The 19425-nt window shown below is 42.6% G+C and overlaps 1 pseudogene; it reads left to right on the top strand.

Annotated features, from left to right (window-relative positions):
- The first annotated feature begins 14828 nt into the window (after window positions 1-14828).
- LOC103853932 lies at window positions 14829-16058 on the top strand (annotated as a pseudogene).
- Window positions 16059-19425: the final 3367 nt, after the last annotated feature.

Here is a 19425-nt window from a genome sequence, read left to right as displayed (position 1 = left end):
TTGAACCAACACCTAGGCGCTTGTTTGAGGCCATATAAGGACTTCTTCAAACGACAGACCTTGCCAGGATGTGTGTGACGAAACCCCGGTGGTAATTTCATATAGACCTCCTCCTCTAAGTCACCATGGAGAAAGGCGTTGTTAACGTCCATTTGATAAATCTCCCACTGCTTAGCAGCAGCAATGCGAAGTAAAGAACGAATGGTAGTCATCTTCACCACTGGGGCAAAGGTTTAATTATAATCCTTCCCCGCGACTTGCTTGCGCCCATTACCAACCACTCGAGCTTTGTGACGCAGAATTGTCCCATCAGGATTATATTTTATTTTATAAACCCATTGACTATCAATAGCCTCTTTGCCGGGAGGGAGATCTGTGATGTCCCACGTACCCTGTTCCTCCAAGGCATCGACTTCAACATACATCGCATCGTCCCAAATCTTTTGACCAATAGCTTCTTTAAAATGTTTTGGCTCAACTCCAGCCGTTATGGCAGCCATGTAAGCTTGATGTCCTGAGGAAAAGTCAGCATCAGCTATAAACTGAGATAAGGGATATTGCGACGTACCTTGAACCGCTTGCGAAGGCTTTGATGTGGAGGATGAAGAGCATGGAGCGTGAGGGGTATTTGCAGCCGTAGTGTTGTATGTGACATAATCAGTGAGTCGTACAGACGGAGTGCGTTCTCGCTGTCCTCGTCCTGAGGGAGCAACCGGCTCTGGTTCTGGTGTGACAGCATGTTCTGTTTGTGACGTTACGGACAGTGGAAGTGGAGGAGGTATAGCATTCTCCTGTACCTCAGGCTGAGACAGATCAGTAACGTCAACTGCAGGTGGTGTGTGAGCAACAGTTTCAGTAGTCACTGCACTGGGACCTTCTGTAACTTCTGGTACATGCAATGAAGAAGAAACAGAGCTCCCCCTGTCTTCGAAAGCCGTCACCGGAATCTCCCAATCTTCATCAACGGTAATGACTTGTGAAGGAAGTAATGTCGGCGAAGGCAATATCTTAGCGTAAGGGAAGACGTCCTCACGAAAAACAACGTCCGAGAGATGATAAACTCATCATTATCAGCATCATAAACTCTCCAACCCTTTTTGCCTAAGGGATACCCCATAAATATACCAAGGCGACTGCGAGGTCTAAACTTATCCTTGTCTCGTGAAGCTCGATGAGTGTAGCACGCAGAGCCAAAAACTCGGAGATGACCATAATCAGGTTTCACTCCGTGAAGCAATTCGTACGGCGATCGTCCTTTGTGTATATTGGTAGGTGTCCTATTAATCAAGTAAGCCGCAGTGAGGACTGCTGTGGGAACCGAAATTCACGCTGTCGATTTCCGTTTAAATAAGGAAACTAGGAAAACCCTAATTTCCCAGAGGACCCGGATATCTGTTAATTACCACACGTCAAGCAATCAGAACACGAGAATAACAATGATAAAAATAAGAAATCGAAAAGAGAGCAAAGTAGATCTTATTCCAAATCTGCGTATGAGCGTTACAACAAGGTATAAGCCTGGGCTCGAGAGCTGTCGGCGAGATTCCTAGTTCTAGCAACCCTAAGACGGCTAAACCTAATTGAGTCGCAGCTCGAAATAACAAAAACGGAAAATTGCCTAAATTGTTCTAAGTGCTAAGTTTGCTCTGAAAAATTCTCCCCCTTTGATCCTCGCCTAGGACTCCTTATATACTAGCTCCAAGGTCGGTTTACGCTTTTACTCTTCTGCCCTTAAGCCGTCATAGCATAAAAATGGAGATATTCCATTTTTCCCGATCTTCACAATTATCTTCAAAACTTCCGTATTTATCCGCGGAAACTTGACATTTATCCTTCCTCGTGGGCCAGGCGTGAACCATGCTGTGGTTTACGGGCTATTGATTAGGAAAAATCGTAGGATGGGCCTCGAGTCGTGTTTTAGGTCCCTTCGGGCCGTCTTCCGACTCGACACGTTTACTACGAATTTTTCCGCGGTTTCTAATCCGCGAAGTTTGATCGACGAATTAGAATAGCGGGAAACATGGACTGAGCTTGCTACGGTCTTCGGGAGATAGCATTCGAAGGTTTGACGAGAATGCAAGGACTGGTGTCGTATCGATGTTCGGAAAGGTTCAATCGCTACACAGGGACCAAACTTTGGCTCGAGCCCGGTCGCTACGTAGCGACCGAGCGGGACGAGCGCTCGGTCGCTACGTAGCGACCGAGTTTGGTTCAGGTTTGGTTGCTGCATAGCGATCGGACGGCGTGTATGCGTGGTGACCGAGCTTGGTTTGTTCGGTTTGAATCCCAAAGGATGCTTCTTCGTAAAAACTTCGTATTGGTTATTTTTACGAAAATTACTTCTCTCTTTTTACTATCTCTTTTGGAAATACGATCTCCGAGGATTTTCGGGTGGTAATTCCGTCGTAACCGTTTTTGACCCCAACAGTTAGCCCCCCAGCCCGTTAGGATCAGGCATCGTAGGATCCTAGCGTGCGGTTAGGTATGTTTGGCAAGTTAGGCGTGATGGATGGAATTAATATCCGAAAGTCCGAGCTTGAATAGTAAATCCTCATGTCTATAAGAAGGGAGGTAACTTGTTCCATAATTTTTTCACTTTCTTGTCTTTCTCTAAGATCTTTCTTTAAAACAAAAAACTTTCTATCTTTCTTTCCACCCTTTTCCTCTATTCACTCAAGAGAAGTGTAAAGATGTCGAGCAAGAAAAAGATTGCGAAAAAAAGGTCTTCGTTCGCGAGTCCTTATGACGAGCTCATCGTTCCGAAGATGGAGTTCGTGCCTCACTCGGTGCATCCTGCCGAAAACGAGGCATGGTGGGTTGCTCATTATGGCTCATTGACCCCTCCCAAGGAGAAGCCGTTCCCGGTCCTGGTCCATCGTGGAATCGAGGAAGAGGATGCAAGCAGGACTACTGACGAGTTTCTCGCGACGATGCGATCGTTCTACCACATCCCGGATGCTGTGGAGTTCCGGGTTCCCTGCCGCGGGGAATGTGCTAACAGCCCCCCGGAGGGTTACTTTACTTGCTATGAGGCGTTCGTAGTGCGTTGTCGCCTATGGTTCCCCATACCCGAAATTCTCGTCCGAGTGTTGGACCGTTTCGAAGTTGCGATAAGTCAGTTGACACCCCTTGCCATTCAGCATCTTATTGGGATCCTGATCCTAAGCTACGACCATGGCCTTTCCCTTTCCGTCGATCATTATGAAGCGCTTTTGAGGCTTCAACTTGTCAGGGGTACGGATAAGCATAGGTTGGTCCCTCGGAAATTTATGTCAGTGGTTAAGAAGTTTATTTCGAACTTCAACTCGTGGAAGAAGTTCTTTTTCTTTGTTCGTATAGACGCTGCATCCGTCGAAGAGAGTTGCATTCCACTGTTCCGGAGGTTGCCGAATGATCGTCCCTTCATCAACCATTTTGCTCCGTTCCCCGGGGACATCATTTCGGTGAGGGATCTTCTCAGGAATGGTCCCTTCTTCTGGACTTCTTTTACGCCGAAGAGGGTTCGGAAGGCACTGAGATTCGTGCAACCCGGTCCTGCTTTGGATGCGGACACGGGAAGCGACTCCGAACCCGACGAACAGAATCCCGTCGAAGCTCCAACAGCTGTGCCGGAGTCGAGCTCTTGGAAGGGAAAAGATGTCGATCTTGGCGAAATAGAGTTTTCGATGGATGACTCTATGCTTCCAGGATGGGATCCGAGCCTTGCTTACGCCGACGGGAGCGGTTCGAGCGAGGCCCCTATTCCGGATTTCGATGATTTCTTTGCTGGGCTGCCATCGGGTTTCGATGCTCCTCCTCCAACGAAAGAATCGGCGAGGCCGAGAGTCGTTGCGGAAGGATCTCGCATCATCAATGGGGTTAGTTTTTTGAGAATTTTTGGGTGATTGTCCTATGTATATATTTATAACATGCCGATCAATTTTGCAGGGCCTGAGCTTGCTTGTCTCGGCCATTGAGGCGGGTGATATCTTGCATATTTACATTGTTTTATCCATTCATCCATGATCATTTTCATCATATAGATTAGGATTTAGCCATGTCTAGGTTGCATTTTGCATTCATTGTTCTTATTAGGTGCTGGAGTGTGCCATGGAGTGATTTGAGATGTTTGGGAGCATTGTGATCCAAAAGAGGGTGAAAGATGAGCATGGATGGAGCCTTTAGAGAAATCTTCTGTTGCTAAGATTTTGTGGAGACACAGAAAATTGAGTTAGCTTTCTAATGGAAGTGGTTTCAAGTCATTTGGAGATGTAATGAAGGAGTTATGATCAATTTACTAGAGGCATATCCATCCTTGTCGAGCATCGCAGAGTGACCTCTCAGAGCGACCTACTGAGGTCGCTCCCAGCCAGAGCGACCAGTCCAGAGCGACTACCTCAAGTCACTCCCAGCCAGAGCGACCAGCCAGAGCGACCAGCTCAAGTCACTCGCGTTTTGACGCGTCGAGACACAAAAAAACGCGTCGGGAGCGACCTCCTGGAGCGACTATGCTAGGTCGCTCCGCGTGTTTTGCTTGGACGATTTTTATGTTATTTCAGGGGCCTTTTGGTCATTTGTTTTGATGTTTTACACTTTCTAAAACTAAGTTAAGTACTTTTGTAAGCCATTGGAGGCAAGATAATCTCTTTTCTGGAGGAGAACGAGTAAAAAACCTCTTTTGATTCAGATTTCATTGCTTTCATCTTGTGTTCTTGTTGATTTCTTATCTATTTCTCTACATGGTTAATCTAGAATCCAATATGGGTTTAAGAGGAATCATGGAGATTAGTGAGTAATCACCTTTTGAATTCATGGGTTAGGGAGATTAAGGGTGATTAGGTTAGAGCTAGGATGTTTTAGTGTAGATCATTCATATTTCCTTGCTAGTAGAGTAATCATAATGCATCTTCTGAGTTGGCCACTCAGTTGTTGATCCTTAGGCATTTCTCACCCGAAAGGTGTTCGATGAAATGCCCGAGACAACTCTCCTAGGCTTTTAGTATACTTTGCCAAAGACATTTGTTGTTAAAGGTGCTAAGATAGCTAATAGACTTGTTAGTAATGATTGCTTTCATATTATTCAACCAAAGACATTTGATGTTTGAGATGTGTTAGCAAATGAGCATTCATCTAGACATAGAGCTTGCTTAGAATTGTGTCTAGGCTTAAGGTTGATAGTTTGATTGATCATTTGCCATCCTTAGTTCGATACTTGATCACCCAAGGTCTAATTCCTATGCCCATGAATTCTCTTTTCCCTTAGTCAAGAAAGTATCATTCTGTTATCGCTTTTTAGTTTTATTCATAGTTTAAAACCCATCTAAATCATTGGTTGCACTTAGATTAAGTGAGTACTTGCATTCTCAGTGCTTTGATATCCCTCAGAACTGGTTCGACAATCTTCTATACTACAACATTTGTCTTAGGAGCCTTGAAAACTCCTAACATCAGCGGGCCATAGAGAAGTCATGGTCTACCGCTTCAAAGCGGAAAAAGCGGAGCGGGATCTCGCTCGCGTGCAAGGCGAGATGCTGGAGCGAGAGGCGCAGCTTACTCGTGATCATGCGCGGGCTGTTCGTAAAGCGGAGAGGAAAGGCAAAAGAGAAATCGTCGAGGTGATGAAGACTCGTGCATCTCAGTTCCAGGTTGAGTATGGGAACCTCAAGAATGCCTTTACCTCGGTGGGTGACTTTCGCGAGTGCCGCGGTTCGGTCGGAAGTCTTTGGAGGACGCGAGCCGATGACTATGTGTTTGAAGAGGAAATGAGCTTGATGAAGAGTGGGATGAGTGAACGTGCCCATGCTGAGGCGCTTATCCCTCCGATTGACGAGAAGATTCAAAGGTTCTGGGATTCCATCCCGGTTTCCCCTGATACCGAGGAGGTTCCGACCGGGTTTCCCGATGGTGGCGAGGAAGTGGATCGTCCCGCGGATGCGTTCGGCGCTTCGTTGTCCGGGGACTTTGACTTTGGATTATGAGGGGCGGATTAGTTATCCTTTTATCTGTTTTTGGCCAAGTGTGGCCCTTTGAATTTGGATTTTGTTTAGGCCTAGATGGCCGTATTTGTATTTACCGGGACTGGCCGTTGGTGGCTTTGAATCCCTTGCCGCTTTACGCGGTTTATTTATATGATAAATGTTTTGTTTCGAGTTTTCCTGAGTAGGGTTGAAGTAAATACGAGTTGTCGTCTCGTATTTAGTTCTGATTAGACGTTCAATCTGTTGGTTCGTTCGTGATTTACGTAAAAATTTACTTATCTTTACGATTTTCGAGAACATTGAGATATGAACGGAGAGACATGGTTTAGGATCTCGTATCTTTTAGATATCATGCCTTGAGATGTTTGAGACCAGAGCGTTGGGTTTAGGGCAAGACCTAGGTTTACTTTCGGTTAAGGTTTGTGCGGTGACTAGCCGGCTATCGTTTTTCCTGTTGCGATTTCTTCCTGACTCGCACCGATTTAAAGTCTGCGATATGTTCTCGGCTTATATGACTTGTATGGTACGAATCGAGCATCTTCTCAGAATCAACTGGAAGTGCTAAACCAAAATTTCGGATTTTTGTTGTAGCGCGCTTTTGTCCTTGTGCTGGACGTTTTTAAAGATAAAAAGAGTGATCGGATTGCGTTTGTTTAAGACGGCTGGCGTGTTCGTCAGGGCCAATCGACGAACGGGGTGTAAGGTTTTTGGTGGTCGCGTTCGGACAATTTGTTAGCATTGTCCTCGAATTTTAACTTTTGCGACGTCTCGCAGTTATTTCGAGGATTATACGTGTATTTTTGGTGTTTGAAAGGCGATAATCTTTACGATTTTTGGGCCGGAAGGGGCCGCAGACAAGAGTCTTAACGTTTTCAGGCGTGTCCTGAAAGTTTCTTTTGTGTTTTACTGAAACGTAAACGTTTTCGATAAAAAAGGACAACGTATATTGTAGTAAAAGTTTTTGAAGTTTCTAAAAACTCGATTACAATAATGAAGATTTTTCTAAGTGGGAGTATACGAGTATACGAACCCACTCCCCCCCCCCTTTTTAGAGAGGGGGATAGCTGAACTCGTCTTTTGACGAGCTGCCTACGTACCCCTTTCGAGGATCAAGCCATCTTGTAGTTCTGTTTCATGCCGCGAGTGTTCTTACTCGGTGGTAGATGTCGTGATGTCCGCCTTGACCGTGTCGATCGTGGCTGGGTCGACGCTATTTTCCGGATGTTCCAGTTGAGTTGTCGCGTGGGCTTCGGATTTATGTCGAGCTTCGACGTCCGATGCGTTTGCGTTGATAGACGATTTTACTTCGTCCTCTCCCGGGGCGTTTTTGGCTGAAGATCGATCTATCTTCGCGCGTTTGCCGTTTGCAGAAGCCGTGATTTGCCTTAACTTATGCTCCGCGAGGAAGCATAGTCGCGACTGTTTTTGGCATCCCCATATGGCCGCGACTCCGCTCGGCGTTGGGAACTTGAGACCCAGGTGGTAAGTTGACGGAACTGCCTGCATGGCGTTGAGCCATGGGGTTCCCATGATCACGTTGTTGATAGCGGGATGATCGACTACCGCGAATTCGACGATTTTCGTGATCTCCTTGGCCATGACTGGCAATTGGATTGATCCGAGAGTCATCGACACTTCGCCTGAAAAACCCGTGAGTGGTTTTAGCGTTGGAATTACTTCTCCGAGTTCGATACTCATCCGCTTGAGAGTGTCGCGGAAGATTACGTTGACCGTGCTTCCCGTGTCGACGAGTACCCTTCCGACTTCTAAATCTCGTATGACGAGATCTATGACGAGCGGGTCGCAGTGAGGTTGGTCGATACCGCCGGCTTCTTCCTCTGTGAAGGTGATCGAGCAACTTTGGCCGTCTCGAGGAGGAGACCATGTAGGCCAATTTGCACTTGATTCTGCCTTCCGTTGGTAAGCCTTGATGGCCGACACGGTATCGCTGCAGTATTGTGATCCTCCGATGATCATATTGACTCTGCGACGATTGTTATCGTTCCCTTTGTCATCCGGCCTCCTACCGTGTTTATCCCCAGGTTGGTTTCGTTGAGGGGATTTTTCAGCGGGCGGATTTCTATCCGTCTTTGGAGGCCGATCAGAATCGAGGATGAGATCCTTGACGCTAGTTACTTCCGAAAGCTTTCCAGCGAGTAGCTTCGCGGCCAGTCTTGCTCCCAAGACTTTGCAATTGGTCGTGGAGTGTCCTCGGGATTGGTGGAACTCGCAGAAGGTGTTTTCGTCATACCCTTGATTGCGAGTCCATGTGTTGCCCGTGGTCCGGCCTTGATCCGAATTGATCGCATAGTTATGCGCCCCTTGGAGATCTTCCCCCTCGTGATGGACGTACTTGTCGTTACGAGAGTTCTTCTTTTTCCCTTTCGGATCTGCGTCTTTCGAGGATGGTCTTGCCGGCTTATGTTTTTGCGATAAGACTTTAGTTTCTTCCTCGACTATGATGTAGTCCGTTGCTTTGTGGAGGGCGTTCTGGATCGTTCGCGGTTTGTCGAGATTTATCCATTTTCTGAATTTCGACTTGTACCAGAGCGTCTTTCTCAGCGCGTCGATGGCAACTTTGTCGCTTATCCCGCTGACCCTGGACATTATCAGCTTGAACCGACTGATAAACTCGCGGAGGGGTTCGTCTTCCCTCTGGGAGAGACTACAGAGGTCAACATCGGAGGTTTCTCTGTCTATGAATACAGAGTACTGTTTGAGGAATTCCGATGCGAGCTGTCAAAAATTCCCGATGGTGTTGCGACGAAGGCGTGCGAACCATTCGAGCGCTGCTCCTTCGAGATTTTCGACGAATAGGCGGCAATAGCCGGCATCTCTTTCGCCGTCCTTCAGTCTTGCTCTTCCCATCGCGATGTGAAAAGCCTGAAGGTGCGCTTTTGGATCGGCCGTACCATCGTACTTTGGTACTTTGATCTTTCCCGGATCGGACACCCTCATGTCCGAAATGCGACTGGTAAAGGGGGTCTTTCGAGCTCCTTCCAGCAGTCGATCGATCTCGGGGGCAGCACTAGTAGCATGATGGATTTGAGACTTTACGGCTCTCACTTCTGCTGCAGTCTTAGTGATGTAGTCGCGAATATCGCGGATATCTAATGTCTCGTCAGTAGATTTTCGAGCCTGTCGGCGTTTACTGCGAGTGAGCTCGGTTTGCCTTTCGGCCAGCTCCTCTTGTTCGTTCCAATAGGCGACTTCTTCTTCTTCTGTCATTTGTTTTTCGAACGGGGAGCCTTCCCGAGCGGATCGGCTTCTGGTCCTTCTTGGATGTCTGTCGACATCCTCGTCGGTGTCGTTGGAGACATCGCTAGGATCCAGGTCAATGTGTTCGGCTTCGTTATCCTCCGAGTCTTTTGCAGGGGGCGGAAGATTTTCAGGGTTCCCCTTTTCGACGGGAGATTTCTCGCTAGGGTTTTGACCGGAAGGTCGTTCCCGCGCGAGTCCTGCTCTATCGAGTGGGGTTGCGAAGTCGAGCTTCTTCCCGCAGATTTTGGTGGTTCCGCGGGGACGGATAGCTTGGGTCCTTGCTGTTAAGGTTTCAACCTGTTTGGTCAAGGTATTCACGAGCTTATCCTGTTCTTCCGACCTTTTCTCATAGGTGGCGAACATCTTTTTGAACTCCTCGAGCGTTGCGGCGTTAGCTTGCGCGTTGGCCGCGGATACGTCCGCTACTGGAGTGTGGAGATCGGTGCCGCTGCCTCCATTAAGAGGAGTTTGCACGTTATCCGCGTCGTTGGTTGACATGTCAGATTGTGTGTGGCTTTTGCGGGTTAGATTGATCCGTAAGTTCCCCTCCTTCTAGCGCCAAACTGTGGGAACCGAAATTCACACTGTCGATTTCCGTTTAAATAAGGAAACTAGGAAAACCCTAATTTCCCAGAGGATCCGGATATCTGTTAATTACCACACGTCAAGCAATCAGAACACGAGAATAACAACGATAAAAATAAGAAATCGAAAAGAGAGCAAAGTAGATCTTATTCCAAATCTGCGTATGAGCGTTACAACAAGGTATAAGCCTGGGCTCGAGAGCTGTCGGCGAGATTCCTAGTTCTAGCAACCCTAAGACGGCTAAACCTAATTGAGTTGCAGCTCGAAATAACAAAAACGAAAAATTGCCTAAATTGCTTTAAGTGCTAAGTTTGCTCTGAAAAAGTTCTTCCCCTTTGCTCCTCGCCTAGGACTCCTTATATACTAGCTCCAAGGTCGGTTTACGCTTTTACTCTTCTGCCCTTAAGCCGTCATAGCATAAAAATGGAGATATTCCATTTTTCCCGATCTTCACAATTATCTTCAAAACTTCCGTATTTATCCGCGGAAACTTGACATTTATCCTTCCTCGTGGGCCAGGCGTGAACCATGCTGTGGTTTACGGGCTTTTGATTAGGAAAAATCGTAGGATGGGCCTCGAGTCGTGTTTTAGGTCCCTTCGGGCCGTCTTCCGACTCGACACGTTTACTACGAATTTTTCCGCGGTTTCTAATCCGCGAAGTTTGATCGACGAATTAGAATAGCGGGAAACATGGACTGAGCTTGCTACGGTCTTCGGGAGATAGCATTCGAAGGTTTGACGAGAATGCAAGGACTGGTGTCGTATCGATGTTCGGAAAGGTTCAATCGCTACACAGCGACCAAACTTTGGCTCGAGCCCAGTCGCTACATAGCGACCGAGCGAGACGAGTGCTCGGTCGCTACGTAGCGACCGAGCTTTGGCTTGAGCTTGGTCGCTACGTAGCGACCAAACTCGGTCGCTACGTAGCGACCGAGCTTTGGCTCGAGCTCGGTCGCTACGTAGCGACCGAGCGGGACGAGCGCTCGGTCGCTACGTAGCGACCGAGCGGGATGATCGCTCGGTCGCTACGTAGCGACCGAGCTTTGGCTCGAGCTCGGTCGCTACGTAGCGACCGAGCGGGACGATCGCTCGGTCGCTACGTAGCGACTGAGCTTTGGCTCGAGCTCGGTCGCTACGTAGCGACCGAGCTTGGTTCAGGTTTGGTTGCTGCATAGCGATCGGACGGCGTGTATGCGTGGTGACCGAGCTTGGTTTGTTCGGTTTGAATCCCAAAGGATGCTTATTCGTAAAAACTTCGTATTGGTTATTTTTACGAATATTACTTCTCTCTTTTTACTATCTCTTTTGGAAATACGATTTCAGAGGATTTTTGGGTGGTAATTCCGTCGTAACCGTTTTTGACCCCAACAACTGCCTCTCCCCAAAACTTGATAGGTAGACTCGCTTGAAACAGCAAGGCGCGAGACACATTGAGGATATGTCTATGTTTGCGCTCCACTCGTCCATTTTGCTGTGGAGTTCCCACACATGATGTCTGATGGACGATGCCACGTTCGCGGAAAAGAGAAGAGAGGCACATGAATTCGGTTCCATTGTCACTTCGAACTGTTTTCACACTCTTTCCAAATTGTTATTCGGTGTATGTGAGGAAGTTTGTAAGAACAAAACGAACTTCAGACTTTGCTAACATGAGATACGTCCAAACTGAATGGGAGAAGTCATCAACAATTGTCAGAAAATAGACAGCTCCACATGTAGAAGGAACCTTATAAGGACTCCAAACATCGCAGTGTATAAGAGAGAAACAGTCAACAGTTTTATTAATGCTGTCATGAAAGACTTCACAAGTTTGTTTAGCTTTAAAACACACATCACAAGAATGCTGACTATCAGAACCAGAAGAACCAGAAATCATAGGTAAAGCCGAAAACACTGAAAAACTTGGATGTCCGAGACGTTGATGCCATAGAGCCTGACTTGTTGCAGCATCAACTCGATGAACCTTCGCTGTCACAACATCCGTAAAGAAGTATACCCTATCACGCTCTTCACCGGCTCCAATCAAAGTCTTCGTAAAACGGTCCTGCAATAAGCAGATAGTATCAGTAAAAGTCGCAAAACAATTTGTCTGCTTCAGAATCTTTGCAACAGAAATCAACGTGCAACTAAGAGATGGTACATAGAGCACGTTAGTCAAAGAGACAGTGTTTGTGAGTTTAAAAAGTCCTTTGCTTAAAGCAAAGTTTTGCTTCCATCAGCAAACCCAACATCACAAGGTGGGATATCAACAATATCTGTTAACAAGGAAAGAACTCCGGTCATGTGATGTGACGCTCCAGTGTCGAGTATCACATTCCCATGAGTCGGCTTACCAGAGAGCTTGTCCTTGTTGTTAGACTTGTCTTGAATAAGTTGAGCGAGAGTCTGCAACTGTTCTGCTGAGAAGTCTGGTAATGAGGTAGAGGCAGATGGATTTGAAGTAGTAGCATGCGCAGCAACAGCAGACCCACGACCTTTTCCGAACGACCCAGCACCACGTCCTTTTCCTCGAGAACTTGTTTTGTTACGTTCAGTCCACCATTCTGGATAGCCTATTAGTTGCCAGCAATCCTTCTTCTCGTGTCCGCTCCGTCAACAGTGAGAGCAAATCACAGATCGATCGCGTGGTCGCAGAATAGTATCTGATCTAGCAGCATCAGTTGTTCGCGCAACAAAACCAACAGCATCCTGTTGCTGTTCACGAGTCCGAGCAGAACCAAGTCGTTGTTCTTCTCGTACAACCCGGGAGTAGACTTCTCCAAGAGTTGGTAACGGATCAAGACCAATCAAAGTAGTACACAACCCTCCAAAGCGTGAGTCATCAAGACCAAGCAAAAACTCATGAACTTTGTCTTCTTCTCTCTCCTTTGATATATCTGAAGCCGCTCCACACGAACAAGAGGGAATTGGTCTGTAGATTGCATATTCCTCCCAGAGAGTGCTCAGTCGTCCAAAGTAATCAAGGACGGACTGCCCATCTTGCCTACACGAGGCCATCTGAGCCTTGATCTGATGCAACCGGACCTTATTCTTAACAGAGAATCTCTGTTTCAGATCTAGCCACATTTGAGAAGCTTCAGAGACAAACGTAACTGTGGATCTTATCTTCGGTTCAATCGAAGCTCGCAACCACCCGATGATCATGGAGTTGACCGTCATCCAATTCTCAAAGTTGTCATCTCCACTTGCTGGTTTCTTGATGGTTCCATTGATGAAGCCTGTCTTGCGTTTTGCTTGCAGAGCATTCAACATCTCAACGGACCATTCATTATAGTTTTCACCATTAAGCTTGACTGAAGTAATAACAGCTCCTGGATTATCGGAGCTGTACAGCACGTATGGTGAAGGAGAAGCAACCTCTTTCTTCTCGCCACCAGTAACTATAGATGAAGAATCTTTCTCCATTAGATTGCAACGAGAACAAGAGTCTCTTGTCGCAGATTAAGCACAACACGTATGCTTTTAGATTTGAAAAATAATGTAAATATGCTCTGATACCATGTAGAATTGGTTATCAAACTTGCTTTCTTATTAAGCTCAAAGGCAACTCATATTTATACATACGTGAAGCGTATCCTATCTCCTACATCTCAGGAGATTTACACAATATATCGTTAACAAACTTTATGTTTATCTAACTTAAGATAACTCCTACCATATACTTTGAGTGAGTCCTTGGCAGAGGAAATAGATAGAACCATGGAAGAGAAATTTCAAGGTTCTGGTCTAAAGTTTTCTTTGTTGAATCAAATCTTTGAGAGTTTTTGTGAGGTGTTTGTTATGCTTTAATGATGTTTTTCTTCAATCTTGTGAGTTTTGTTTTTGATGTCTATGTTTTGTAGTTGTTATTATTGTTGTTGTTGTCTTGTTGATTGTCTCTGAATAAATTTGTATTTTTCATGTCATGATGTTTGTTATTTTAATAAAACGACTTTAGGTCATGTCATGTTGCTTTCAATACAAGCACGGGAAAAAGAAAAAAAACAAAAGCATGTGTGGTGTAAGATGAATTCATCATGACATGACCTAGAAAAAAAAACAAAAGCATGTGTGTGCATGTACTTAACACTTATCTTCTCTATAAGCATTCTCACTTTAAGAGCATGTTTATTGCATGTCTCTTAAGTTTGGATTTTTAGTATAATATAAGATACAGTTTTTTTAATTTTTAACTAAAAACACTAAGAAACGTCTCTTAAATAAAAGATATAAGAGACGTCTCTTAGCTTTTTCGGATGCAAGCATGTTAATAGGCCTGAGACTTTTATCCGAGATCCGGACTCGATCTGAGATTTGATCCGGATCCGATCTGAAAATCCGAATATCCGGACGGGCCGAATCCGAATCCGGATAGTATAATGTTGGATCTGTCAAAACCAGATCCGAATATCTTGATTTTTTAGTCCGGATATCCGGATCCGTAAGTTTTATTAATAATTATTTTAAAAATAGTAATATCTATATATAAAACTAACTTTATTTAATATATTTTCATTTTTATCATAGTATATATAAATTTTGTAATATTATACAAAGAAATAATTAAAAACATTATATATTTTGTTATTTTTAAATTATTTTTAATATTTTATATATATTATTAATATTACTTATTTATTTATTTTAAGGATCTAAATCCGGATTCGGATATCCGCCGGATATTACAATTTTTAGAAGGATATCCGACACTCGGATATCCTAGAACCCCAGATCAGGATAAATATAGTAAAATTATGGATCCGCTAGATAAAGATCCGGATACCTTACAAAATTGTCCGGATACTCGATCCGTCCCAGGCCTAACTTGCGGGATCAAGATGCACAAAGCAACAAATGAAACGTGTAAATATTTTTGTTTAGAAAATAATAAAAGAAAAGAAAAAAGCAAAGCAACTTTGGCAAGAAAATATAAAAGTCACAAATGCTTTCTTGAAAAGATAAGATTATGTGTGTGTGGCTTAGGAATCACCCATGATTGAAATGCGTACAAGCCCCCTTAATACTTGTCTTGTCTATAAAACATGATTTTCCAAAGTTTTATCTCCATACTTTGTTCACTATCCTCTCTTTGTGTATCACAATGGAGGGTCATCAAGAACCTCACCTCCCAAACTACATGAAAGATGACAAAGTTAGCCACGAGACCAAGAACTTGATCTCTACTCTTCCTTCAGACAAAGATTTCATGGGTTACCCTCTCTACAACTACAAAGGTTGTTGGTACTATCCCAACATACTCCAAGCAGTTCTTGATGTCCAAAAGCATTTCCGCCCACGAGACACCGATATAATCCTTGCTTCTTTGCCCAAAGGTGGTACCACTTGGCTAAAATCCCTCGTTTTCGCCCTTGTACATAGAGAAAAATACCTTGAGAATCCTCAAACCCATCCTTTGCTCTCACAAAACCCTCATGACCTTGTCCCATTTCTTGAGGTTGAGCTATACGCTGGTAGCCAAACTCCTGATCTCACAAAGTTTCCTTCTCCTATGATATATTCAACACACATGCACTTAAACACATTGAGGGAAGCCACCACAAAGTCTTCTTCCTCACCTTGCAAAGTCGTGTATGTGTGTAGAGGTATCAAGGATACGTTCGTATCCGGTTGGCATTATAGAAACATGCTGCATCGCACCAAGATGGACCAGGCCACTTTTGAGCTCATGTTTGATGCATATTGTAAAGGAGTTATCTTATATGGACCATATTGGGAACATGTGTTGGGCTACTGGAATGGGAGCTTGGAAGATGGAGAGAACGTTCTTTTTTTGAAGTATGAGGAGATGATTGAGGAGCCTCGTGTTCAAGTCAAGAGGCTCGCTGAGTTCTTGGATTTTCCATTCACCGAGGAAGAAGAAAAGAGTGGTTCGGTGGAGGAGATCTTGAAGTTGTGTAGCTTGCGTAATTTGAGCAATTTGGAGATTAATATGAATGGGACAACGAGAATTGGTATAGATTCTAATGTGTTCTTTAGGAAAGGTGAAGTTGGTGACTGGAAGAATCATCTCACTCCTCAAATGCAAAAAAGATTGATGATATTGTTGAATGTAAACTACAAGGTTCTGGTTTGATATTTCAATAAGGTTGTGTTATGTTTTTCCTGTACTTAACAGCACATTAAATTTCAGCAAATAAAGTTGTGCTGTGTTATGTTTGGTCAAGTCACTTTCACGTAATTCCTAACCCCAGTTTTGGTTGGACTATTGGACTATAATATGTTTCATATAATAATTGAATTTTGATTTTCCTCAATTGTTATTAGGAAAAATCACATTTTAAACACTCAGAGTGTCATTTTCTAACACTTTAAACACTGAACTTTTTTGACTAGCACTTTAAACCTTCAAAGTGACATTTTTATCATAATAAACCTCCAAAGATGTTTTCCCGTTCATAGACGACCGGTACTGTTCATTTTACAGGTCAAAATGATGACGTGTCAGTTTATTAAAAAAATACAGAAAAATATGAATGGAACTAGAAAAAATCGTAAAAAATTCAAAAAAAAAATCTACAAGTTAAAAAAATAAAATAAAAAATCAAATTTTAAAATAAAATACAATAAAAAATTCTAAAAATTTAAAAATAAGATCTAAAATTAAAATGTCAAATTTAAAAAAAAAATTAGAAATTCTAAAATAAGAGCTAAAATATTAAAAAATAATTTGAAATTTTTCTTTATTTATTTGTATTTATATATTTAGAGCATAAGAGTCTTTTGCATCTCTAATGAAACATTTTGGTCATTTTTTTTTCTTAGAAAATCTTTTTGGGACAAAACTCAACATAATATATTTGAGAGAATTACTAGCCATGCGTGTAGCCACCATCAATTAACATGGGGTGAAATTGGCGACCCCCGAAATGCTTTTTGCGAAGTGTACTTAAGCGCTAGTAGGGTTATGTAAGGTGTCTAGATATCTGGATTATCAAAAAAAAGTTTTTGGTGGTAGCAAGTTTTGATATATTGTTTTTGATGGTAGCAAGTTTTGATATATTGTTTTTGATGGTGGCAAGTTTTGATATCATCTAAGTGACAGTCACTTTCAAAAAATGGAATTTTAAAATAAATATAACTTTTTTGGTTAAATATTTACAATTGTAATTTTTAAGTTTGAAGTTTTAATTTTAGATCTTATTTTAGAATTTTAAATTTTATTTTATTTTTTCAATTTGACATTTTAATTTTAGATCTTATTTTTGTATTTTAAATATTTTATTTATTTTTAAATTTGAAATTTTAATTTTAATTTTTATATTTTTTGAATTTTTAGATTTTTTTTAATTTTGTTTTGAATTTTTTACAATTTTTTCCAATTTCATTCGAATTTTTCTGTTTTTTTTAAGAAACCGACACGTCATCATTTTGACCTGTAAAATGAACAGTACCAGTCGTCTATGAACATGAAAACGTCTTTAGAGGTTTATTATGATAAAAATGTTACTTTGAAGGTTTAAAGCGCTAGTAAAAAAATTGAGTGTTTAAAGTGCTAGAAAGTGACACTCTGAGTGTTTAAAATGCGATTTTCCCATTGTTATTTGGGGGTGTAAGAACTGACTTTAGCTTTAATTTTCATCTACAACCTTAAAATACTACCAATCATGCTTTATCTTGGTTTTTAAATCTACAACCAAAAAATTAAAGTTACAGCAAAAACACACAAAAAATGGCTGTAAATATATTATTTTCTAAAGCTCTATTTTTTTAGCTGTAGGAAATTTTAAAGCTACATCACATAAAGCTAAATCAAAAATCCTACAGACAAAATGCTAAAGTAAATTTTCTACAGTTACAACCCAACCAATCACCCCCATTATAAAGTTACGTACCAGTTCTGATAAACATCTTAATGCCTGTTCTTTTTACTGTCGCTGAAGCAGCGTCTCAAAATTTATACATCAAAACCGGGAAAATAAATTGTGGAGAACAAATGAGCTGCCCTGCGATTACTTTTTACAAGGGCCAGTGTTTTCCGTGTCGCTGTGTAAAACACCGACAGTTAAACAAGAGCTGCGTCTGATTTTAATGGTAGAAAGTACCGCTGCCAGCGGTGTTCTCCACATACTTGGACAAAAAGTCAGTTATAATTTTGGTCATTCACAGCTGCTTCAGTGACCCTAAAAAGAACAGGCCTTTAATCAACGAACGTCTGGTCAAATTTGGACGACACAAATATCAATTGACTGAATTGTGTTGTTACTGTTGTGGTGCTCGGTGGGTTCACACGTTGTTGAGATTTGATGCTTACCTGAACAATGGGTGGATATAGAAAATAAAATAAAAAGAATAACGTCAGCAGAAGAAAAAAAACTCAAATAGGATTGGTGGTCAATTAATTACAAAATTTCTTAACTTTGTTGCCGCATTATTTACTCATATCTTGACAAACTTTTAAAAAATACAAACTACCCAAACTTAAATATATCCGATCTCTACGATTAGGATTTGTATAAATATAAACAGACAATTATTATGACATACCTCTTTTTGGTATGACAAGTGGTCTGAGTTGGGAGTGATCTTCTTGAAGACAGAAGTTTTATTGATTTGGGTATAAGGAGAGAAACAACGGTGGAGGAAGCTTTCTACAATAATAGAAGAAGGAAACGACATAGAAGAGTTTTGTTGAATGATATTGAAAAAGAACTGGTGATAACTAAAGCGAAGCAGAGAGCAGATGTGAAGGATGTTCATCTGTGGAAAGGGAACATGGGATTCAAGCACAAATTCTCCACTCATGTGACTTGACAGCTAACAAGAGCGCCAGGGGTTCAATGCATTTGGAGCAGGGGTTCTCTCAAGCAAATCCTAAATTCGCTTTCATGGCTTGGTTAGCGCTGCGGGATAGGCTTTCCACCATGGACCGAGTTTCGAACTGGAGTCAAGGCGTGGACACGACCTGTGTGCTTTGCAAAAATGCTGTTGAAACAAAGAAGCACCTTTTTTTTTAGTGCATCTTCTCCTCATGTATTTGGGAAACTCTTACTAAAGGGATCTTGCTCAACAACTACACTACTAATTGGGATGACATTACTAGGATAATCACAAACCAGTCTATGGAGAAGAAGAAGCGTTTTGCTCTTCGCTATGCATTTCAGACTGCTTTGTACATGCTATGGACAGAACGCAACAAGAGGCGCCATGGTGAACAGCCTCTCCCAATGCTGGTCTTGGCAAAGTTGATAGATAAAGCTATCAGGAACAAGCTCAGTTTGGTGCAGTCCAAAGGAGTAAGGGGGTTGGAAGGTATGCTGCAATACTGCTTTGGCACAAAGTTGTAAATAGGATTTTGGCAATTTGCCAGCTGATAGAAGTTTTGAAGTATAGGTTGCTGTAAAAAAATGGAATAAAAATAGGAGTAATAGTCTATTTAACTTAAGGTTTCACTTGATGTAAAAAAGTTTTTTTTTGATGAATACAATTTAACATTCATTCAAAAAAAAAAAATTATTATGATCTTCTTTACATAATTTTTTTTTGAACTGTTTCTGTATAGTTAGAGCAGCATTATCGCTGACTCTTAACCCAACTCTTACCCCCAAATCCAATTTTAAAATAATTAACAAAACACATAAGCCCAAGAGTTGCCTCTTGCGTAAGGCCTGGAAGGCCCGCCTC

This window comes from Brassica rapa, chromosome A02 (genome assembly GCF_000309985.2).
Source record: "Brassica rapa cultivar Chiifu-401-42 chromosome A02, CAAS_Brap_v3.01, whole genome shotgun sequence".
Lineage (NCBI taxonomy): Eukaryota > Viridiplantae > Streptophyta > Magnoliopsida > Brassicales > Brassicaceae > Brassica > Brassica rapa.
This window is presented reverse-complemented; position numbering and strand designations above follow the sequence as displayed.